We start from the raw sequence: 9,241 nt of genomic DNA, 5'->3' as shown, positions 1-9,241 counted from the left end.
CAAGACCTGAGCCGAAACCAAGAGTCAGACCCTTAACCAACTCAGCCACGCAGGTGCCGTAAATGAGGTAAAAATTCTAATGAATATATGTGGTTTACCCCCAGTTAGCAAATGGTAGATCTTGAATCCTGAGTTCCAATTCCAAGTTCAGGGCTCTATGCTCCATCATAGTGGCCCTTATTCTCTTAACTAAACTAACATCCGATCAGTTGATGAGTATATTGTCTGAGATGGTCATAAAGGGAAAGGATACTTCTTCACTGTCACACGCCTAGTTTTTTGTATGCTAATGAAATACACACATATGTATGTTATTTTTCTTTTTTTCAACTGGACCATAATTCTTCTGGTCTGACACTCAACTGAAGTAAGTGATCATATTACTAATTCATTCTCCATATATTTCATAGATTTAAACTTCATGTCAATTAAAACTTCTTCAAAACCAACGCAAACACATTCATAACAACCTGACTTTTAGAAGTATATGCATTTTGTAGATTCTAATAAGTCTTAACATGTAATTTTAGGTTATTTTTCAGTAATATAATAAAAAATAATGATTGATCACCTGAATGAACTATCATTGCTTCCCCCATACTTATATACAACATGTTCTATAGAAGACATATATCATCCTCATTTTATAAAGGAGAGAGCCAAAGCTTAGACATCTGTTAAAAATTTGCTTAAGAGTAGGGGCACCTGGTTGGCTCAGGCGGTTGAGTGTCCAACTTGGGCTCAGGTCATGATCTCGCAGTTTGTGAGTTTGAGCCCCGCGTCGGGCTCTGTGCTGACGGCTCAGAGCTGGGAGCCTGCTTCAGATTCTGTGTCTCCCTCTCTCTCTGCCCCTCCCCTGCTCATACTCTGTCTCTCTCTGTCTCTCAAAAATGAATAAACATTAAATTTTTTTTTTTAATTTGCTTAAGAGCAGATATTTGTGAATACGATCAAGTTTAGGTCTGAACCACACAGCCTAATCTGGAGCCCACATCACTAAATACATGTAACTCTATCCCCACACCCAGGGTAGAATACTCTTACTTCTTTTTTTGAAATTTTAATGTCTATTGATTGCCTACTTTTATCGATGGTGAAAGAAAGTGTTTATACAGCTGAGCGAATTGAGTGTGTATGTATTATAGTTGCCCTGGTAGATATACAAAAGTGACAGAAACTTCCAATTTAGTTGGTAAGTGAGAACGCCAGCCTAAGAAATGCCCGCTGCAAAGTGTCACTAAGAGCTGACTGACACAGATAAGAGACTTACGAATTTGGACAGTGGGAGGGCTGTGAGCCTATTCTTGGCAATAACTGCCCGGAGGAGGACAGCTCTGGGAGCTCATCTTGAAGGTCAGGGTCTAGAGCAGGGAAGACAAGAGCAAAGCAACTCGGGCAAAGGAACTTCAGAGGCCCAAATGTCCATGGCGTCTAGTCATTAATGCATGGGCATCCAAAGTCTTTTTACTGGGGGTACCTGGGTGGCTCAGTCGGTTGAACACCTGACTCTTGACTTTGGCTCAGGTCATGATCTCAGAGGCCTGGGATCAAATCCCACATCGGGCTCCATGCTGAGTGTGGACCCTGCTTAAGATTCTCTCTCTCTCTCTCTCTCTCTCTCTCTCCCCCTCTGCCCCTTTCCCCCACTCGTGCTCTCTTTTTCTTGCTCTCTCTAAAATCCAGATGGAAGAGTCTTCTTGTTCTCCTTTATGAACTTAATATCTTTGAAAAAATTTAACATTTTATTATATGTACCTTTTAAAGAGAAAAACTAGGCAGAGCTGTTCCTGCAGTATAACTGGAATAGGATAACCGATGCAATATTCTGCCCACCGACATTGTCCCCTTGCTGGTGTTTGTATCCATCCACTTGTTTGAGTTCTCAGTAGCTCTAATAAATGCAGTTATCTTTGAAATGGGTGTGGCTCAAGATACTGTCCTATGTTAACGGTTTACTTATTTATTTATTTTATTTTTTCAGAACGTACTTAAATGACTTGCTCCGTTTTTTCCCCTTTTTCTTAAATGTTTATTCTTGAGAGAGAGCATGCACACCAGTGGCGGAGGGGCAGAGAGAGGGGGACAGAGGATCCAGAGCAGGCTCCATGCTGACAGCAGAGAGCCTGATGAGGGGTTCGAACTCATGGGCTGTGAGATCATGACCTGAGCCAACACAGGACGCATAACTGACTGAGCCACCCAGACGCCCCGATTAACAGTTTATTTTGAGCTAATTAATGTATTCTCTCCTTACTTTGTCTGAAAGTGGGAGTTGTGTACTGGGTTAGTGATTGGTTCAGCACAATAGGACTTGGTCAGTGACTGCCAACTCCTACATTTTTTCCCCCGCTTCTAATTCAGGGCCAGCCAGGGAAAGCCAAATATACTTCCCAAACCAATCATTAAAAGCCCTGCTTTTAGAGAGCCTGCCTCCAGATTCCTCCTGCTAACAACCTTCAATAAGAGCATACTAGCATCTTCCTTTTTTTTTTTACCCTAAAACTTACCATATTCCCCTTACCGCATCACCCCACAAGTAATGGTGGCTGACTCCTCAGCTGTAGCACAGTCTGAATAAATAGAATCTATCTGTTCTAATTTGGAGACGGGAGGTGGTCTCAGTTTATTTCCATACATGCTACTGGAGGGCAAATAAAATTTTGTTTAATTAAAAAAAAATTTAATGTTTATTTATTTTGAGAGACATTCAGACAGACAGAGTGCGAGTGGGGGAGGGGCAGAGAGAGAGAGACAGAGAGAGAGAGAGACAGAGAATCTGAAGCAGGCTCCAGGCTCTGAGCCATCAGCACAGGGGCTTGAACTCATGAGCTGTGAGATCATGACTTGAGCCCAAGTTAGACGCTCAACCTACTGAGCCACCCAGGAGCCCCATTTTTTTAATGTTTTATTTATTTTTGAGAGAAAGAGAGAGAGAGAGAGAGATTGAGTAGGGGAAGTGCAGAGAGAGAGAGGGATCCCACAGAATCCTAAGCAGGCTCCAGGCTCTGAGCTGTCAGCACAGAGTCCGACATGGGGCCGGAACCCACAAACCATAAGATCGTGACCTGAGCCAAAGTCAGCCGCTCAACAGACTGAGCAACCCAGGCGCCCTGCAAACAAAATGTTTATTGAGACTTTCAGGTCTCAAGTACTCGGTCCTCTGCGAGGGTGTTGAAAGACTAGAAATAGTCCCTGGCCTTGTGAATGGGACTGACAGTCTAGTAGGAGAGACAGAATAACACCTCCTCCCCACAAAAGTTAAAATAAAATAGATGCATAAAATGATAAAATGACATAAGATGGTCACAAACTGTGCTCATGAAACAAAGGGGCTGTTTTGAAGGAGACGGGAGTAACTTCTCAAGTTGATATGGGCAGATCTCCCTAAAGATGCAGAATGAGGGAGACTGGCCTAGAATAGAATTTGCGAGGCAGAGGTAGGGATGAGCTAGGACAGACTGTGTGGAGTGCTCTGGGCGTGAGGGAACATTCTGAAGCAAGTATTCTTCCATTTTACAGGTGGGAAAAGTGAGGCTCAGAGTGAAAGAATGGTCCAGAGTTTCACAGCCTGGGACTGGCAGTGAGAGAGAGTGTCTATCTCAGTTTCTCCTACATCCCTGCCCTCCAGGGCTTCTAGGACAGCTGGCCTAGGTGTAGGTTATTTGAATGAACGAGTAAGGAGAGGGGGGAAAGTATTAATGGAAGGCAGAGTCTGAATTTGCAGCATAGAAAGGATTTTTGAGTTGGACACGTCGGGAAATAAGATAAACTTAAAAAAAAAAGTGAGGGGCGCCTGGGTGGCTCAGTTGGTTAAGTGTTGGACTTTGGCTCAGGTCATGATCTCCCAATTTATGGGTTCGAGCCCCATGTGGGCTCTGTGCTGTCGCACAGACCCTGGAGCCTGTTTCGGATTCTGTGTCTCCCTCTCTCACTCTGCCCCTCTGCCACTCCTCTCTCTCTCTCTCTCTCTCTCTCTCTCTCTCTCTCTCTATGTCTCTCTCTCTCAAAAATAAATAATAAACATTAAAAAAAAAGTGTTGGCAGGATCCATTAAGGGAGCAAACAAAAACTTTTGAGAGGATTGGTAGATTCCGTGGCAGATGTAGCCTCCAGGGTCCCTCACTGCAGACAGTCCTTCCACTCTATTTAGGGAGCTGGCTGTTTTTGGTTTTCCTTAGTTTGTTTCTGGAATTTGAGCCTGTATCATTTATTTAACCTTCCTCTTCTCCCCTCTCTACCGCCTAAACAAGAAGAAAAAGAAAAAGACACATGATACAAGTTCCCTCTCTCTTGTTTTACCTTGGTGTCATGTCTGGGACAAATCCACGCTCGGAGAATGGCTTGGTTGTCCGTTAAGGGCCTGGTGCTGCCTGCTGGTCCCCCAGGTAGCCCTTTCCATCAGTCCGATGCTTCCACGTCACCTGTGACTCAGAAACCCAGGTCCCCAAACACCTCCTTGGCTGAGAGTCCACACTAGGAATATAGCGCTCAGTCCACGCTGAAAGTGACCATGGTGCTCATCAAAACGTGCTGTGTCTGCCAGGATCTTCCGGTGCCGCTCTGATTGTTGTGTTGCTGTCATTTTATGATTTCTTAGGGATTCGGTGACTCACTGATCTCAAGGTTTTTGTGACCGTCGTGTCTCCTGAAAATTATAGATACTTAGTGGGACCTGTTTAAGCATCGCCGCGAAGCTTCAGGAGGAAGCATGCTGCCCTTTCTCTGTTTGGAAGGGCTGAGCATCAACCCTCACCAGAGCTCCCAGAAGTGGCCCCTGATGCAACCAAGGAGTTTGGGAGACAAGCTGGAGGGTCCCATCACTCCACACGTAAAGAATACACACAAGAGCAACGTTTCTCCAATGTGTTGTCACATGGGTGAGACTCTGGAGATGTGAGACTCAGGCTCTGGAGATGTGAGTGTGGGTGGAGAGAGAAGGTGGGACTTGAGGCTGAAAAGAACACAGCTTCCCTCTGGGTGGAACACCACAGCTTTCATGTGGTCATCCTACCTTGTGTTACGTGAAGGGAAGCAGAAATGAAATTATGGTGGGACTGATGATTATATTGCCTGTGTACAGTTCCGTTTATGAGCTGTTCATCTCTAGCCAAGTCCCATCGCATTATGTAATGACACTATTGCCTCCCTCCAGAAGATAGAGTTTAAGAAAATAATCTCCAAGTACTTTGAAATATTAATTCTGCAAAGAATTCGCTCCGATGGGTGTGCAACAATGCAAATGCTTCTTGGCATTCCTCACTGGGAATCAGAAGAGGTGAGAAAAGTTTGGTCCATTTAGATTTCAGAGTTAATGCAACTCCTGGGAGTATTAAAACCCGAGGCATAGCTTCAGACCTGGAATTGCCGGCCTCCATAATTTCTTTGTCTTGGATGAAAGCCTGCAAAATCAGAGGATTCCTCCCATTTTATAAGCTGGGAAATCCAAGTCCTAAGGGTTAAACATTTTGACCAAGTTCAAAAAATTAAATGGCATCTTTTTATATATGCAACAAAATTGGACAAAATCTATAGCTTGATTATTGTGCCTTGTAAACTTTTTAGTTTTTCCTCTAAGAACTGTGGAACCAGTAGTTCTATTGGCTTCCTGCTTTACCTTGGAAATCAGAATGACAGTCACATTTCCATGGAAAACAGGTTTCAGTGGCACATCCCTTACTCCAGACTTTAAATCTCAAGCGCTCTCTACATTTAACTATCGAGTCCTATTGTGTAAAGCTGGAGGAGACATATATTTTTACCTGCACAGACTCTCCTCTTTCTTTTGTGGTAAAAAAAGGCCTCCCTTTTCCTTTTACAAGTCCCCCCCTCCATTTCCCAGTGGGACTCACGTTCTCACAGATGATTAATAACTGTTCCAGGCCCCATGACAGAGTTAGTGGGTCAAGGTAGGCATGTGATATGACCAAGATAAGGCCAATCAAAGTATTTTGGAAGAATCATTTTGGATGCTCAAATAAGGGAGATGTTCTCTCCTCTGACATGAGAGCTCAGGGGTATTTGAGTCTATTTCTTTTTTTTTCACCACATGGAGGGATCCTACTTGACAATAAAGCCAACTCACAGGAAGTGGGATAATGGAAAGAAAGAGACAGAGAGGATGGAGAGAAGGAGGAAGGTGATGAAGAGGAGAAGAGGGAGACGTCCTCATGACACTGTGTATTTTACAATCCATCCAGTTGAAACCACTTTATATATCTATGTATCTATCAATCATATATTTATTTAATTTTTAGGATAATTTGAATTGGGTTTGTTAATGTAAATAAATGTGTCCTGAGTCACATAACAGACAAATATATGGGTCAATTCTCAGAATATCATATCTTAAATAGCATGTGTTGAATGTATATGATTCATATAACATGATGTTATATATGTTCTGTAATAGTAAACACAATGACACCTATCATTTATATAGTAGACACTCAATAAAGATGTGTTGAATGAATGAATAGAGCCTAGAGGGTGCAGATGATTGTTATAAATTTCTTCAAAGTCCAGGAACGGAGCTAAGAAAGGTCCCCCTGTGAAATAGAAACTACTAAAAACCAGCTCACAATGTGTACAATACAATGCAATGTCGAATCGCTAATATCACACACCCGAAACTAATATTACACTGTATGTTAACTAATGAATTTGAATAAAAACTCAAGAAAAATAAATCACATAGGTAAGAAATAAAAAAATACAAGGCTCACCAAGATATGTTTTGAAAGTATAGTTGATCTATTTTTAATTTTTTGAGGAACCTCCACACTGTTTTCCAGAGCGGCTGCACCAGTTTGCATTCCCACCAACAGTGCAAGAGGGTTCCCATTTCTCCACCTCCTCTCCAACATCTATAGTCTCCTGATTTGTTCATTTTAGCCACTCTGACTGGCATGCGGTGATATCTCAGTATGGTTTTGATTTGTATTTCCCTGATGAGGAGTGATGCTGAGCATCTTTTCATGTGCCTGTTGGCCATCTGGATGTCTTCTTTAGAGAAGTGTCTATTCATGCCTTCTGCCCATTTCTTCACTGGATTATATGTTTTTCAGGTGTGGAGTTTGGTGAGTTCTTTATAGATTTTGGATACTAACCCTTTGTCTGATATGTCATTTGCAAATATCTTTTCCCATTCCGCCGGTTGCCTTTTAGTTTTGTTGATTGTTTCCTTTGCAGTGCAGAAGCTTTTTATCTTCATGAGGTCCCAATGGTTCATTTTTGCTTTCAATTTCCTTGCCTCTGGAGATGTGTTAAGTAAGAAATTGCTGCGGCTGAGGTCAGAGAGGTTTTTTCCTGCTTTCTCCTCTAGGATTTTGATGGTTTCCTGTCTCACATTCAGATCCTTTATCCATTTTGAGTTTATTTTTGTGAATGGTGTAAGAAAGCAGCCTGGTTTCATTCTTCTGCATGGTGCCGTCCAGTTCTCCCAGCACCATTTGTTAAAGACACTGTCTTTTTTCCATTGGATACCCTATGACCCAGCAATAGCACTGCTAGGAATTTACCCAAGGGATACAGGAGTGCTGATGCATAGGGGCACTTGTACCCCAATGTTCATAGCAGCACTGTCAACAATAGCCAAATTATGGAAAGAGCCTAAATGTCCATCAACTGACAAATGGATAAAGAAATTGTGGTTTATATACACAATGGAATACTACTTGGCAGTGAGAAAGAATGAAATATGGCCTTTTGTAGCAACATGGATGGAACTGGAGAGTGTGATGCTAAGTGAAATAAGTCATACAGAGAAAGACAAGTACCATATGTTTTCACTCTTATGTGGATCCTGAGAAACTTAACAGAAGACCATGGGGGAGGGGAAGGGAAAAAAAAGTTAGAGAAGGAGGGACCCAAACCAGAAGAGAGTCTTGAAAACTGAGAATAAACTGAGGGTTGATGGGGGGTGGGAGGGAGGGGAAGGTGGGTGATGGGCATCGAGGAAGGCACCCGTTGGGCTGAGCACTGGGTGTTGTATGGAAGCCAATTTGACAATAAACTTCATATTAAAAATATAGTTTTCAAACCCAATAACAGCAATGATTTTACAAATTAAAAGAAAAACGCAAGTATAGTTGATTCGATGAGGTCATCTACTGAATCCAATTAAACAGATAGGATATTTTGCAAAAACTCTTAGCAGCTCTACTGGACTATAACATGACAAAGAAAGCTCCTGTCTTACAACAAAAGAGCAATGAGCTAAATGAAGTTGAGTCATCAGTAGGAAGTGCTAATGTGTTTCCATTCTACTTGGCTAAGGTTGGAAAGACCAATCCAGCCAGTGTTCTCAGGAATACAGGTGTGTGTCCAAATCCTTTAACTCTAATTCTGTACTTTCAAGCAATCTTTGGCAGATATATGAGTTTAATTAGGGCCAGCTTCATGGGCATGCGACCCGTGCAGTTATACAAGGTCTTTGTTCTTAGAAGAGCCTGGCACTTCGTTTAATGCCCTGCCATTGCTGTCTTGAAATTCTTAATCATTCTGAGCAAAGGGGTCCTATATTTTCATTTTGTAATGGGCCTTCCCGTTACGTAGCCAGTCCTGAGTCTAATTTGTGGTTATGTTTCTCATTCAAAATTAATAAAATGGGATTTTGCATTATCAGTCAGTCTTCAGTGGATCTGCTTGATTAAAGGCAGTTTTCCACCAAACATGAAAAGTCACAATAAGGTTTTTAGAGTCAAATTTCTGAATCTTCCGAACTCAGAATCAGAACCCAGAATCAATGTGGCAATATTATGGACAGTTACTACTTAAAAAAGCCCTAAGAAGGTAAATCTTTAGTATCTATTTAGCCTCAAAGTATAAATACATGTGTACCAGTTCATGATGAGTAGAGAGATAAAAATGATCCCTTCAAAAAGGCACAGCTAGAGCAAATAGATATGTTGTCTTCCATAGCTTTACATCAGTTAGTTATTGGGAGATTTGCAAATAGAGCCTATTTCTCACACTGTTAGATTATATCGAGATTACTTCCAATCACACACACACAAACTGTCCTAGGGAGATACTTCAGGAAATGTAACGTTTATACAGAATATTGTTGTGATTTTCTTCTACAAAATGAACTCACTGATTGAGAATCTGTATCAGAAAAATACTTTGACTCAACACCGATTAGGTTTTTACTGGCTAGCTTCTCCATAGTTTTATTCCGTACCAAAAGAAAATCAGCACGTTATTAGTTCAAGATGAGAACCTGACAACCAACTATAATCTC

The 9,241-nt window shown here is 41.8% G+C and overlaps 1 long non-coding RNA gene across 1 annotated transcript in view; it reads left to right on the top strand.

Moving 5' to 3' along the window:
- The first annotated feature begins 273 nt into the window (after positions 1–273).
- The window catches only part of LOC122241458, a 30,133-nt gene continuing 21,165 nt past the window's right edge, over positions 274–9,241 (top strand). Inside the window, exon 1 of the long non-coding RNA XR_006221623.1 lies at positions 274–367. This is a non-coding gene — a long non-coding RNA (uncharacterized LOC122241458). The remainder of the gene's footprint in view (positions 368–9,241) is intronic.

This window comes from Panthera tigris, chromosome C1 (assembly GCF_018350195.1).
Source record: "Panthera tigris isolate Pti1 chromosome C1, P.tigris_Pti1_mat1.1, whole genome shotgun sequence".
Lineage (NCBI taxonomy): Eukaryota > Metazoa > Chordata > Mammalia > Carnivora > Felidae > Panthera > Panthera tigris.
Note: the sequence above shows the minus strand (reverse complement) of the source record. Positions and strands in the feature narration are given on the sequence as shown.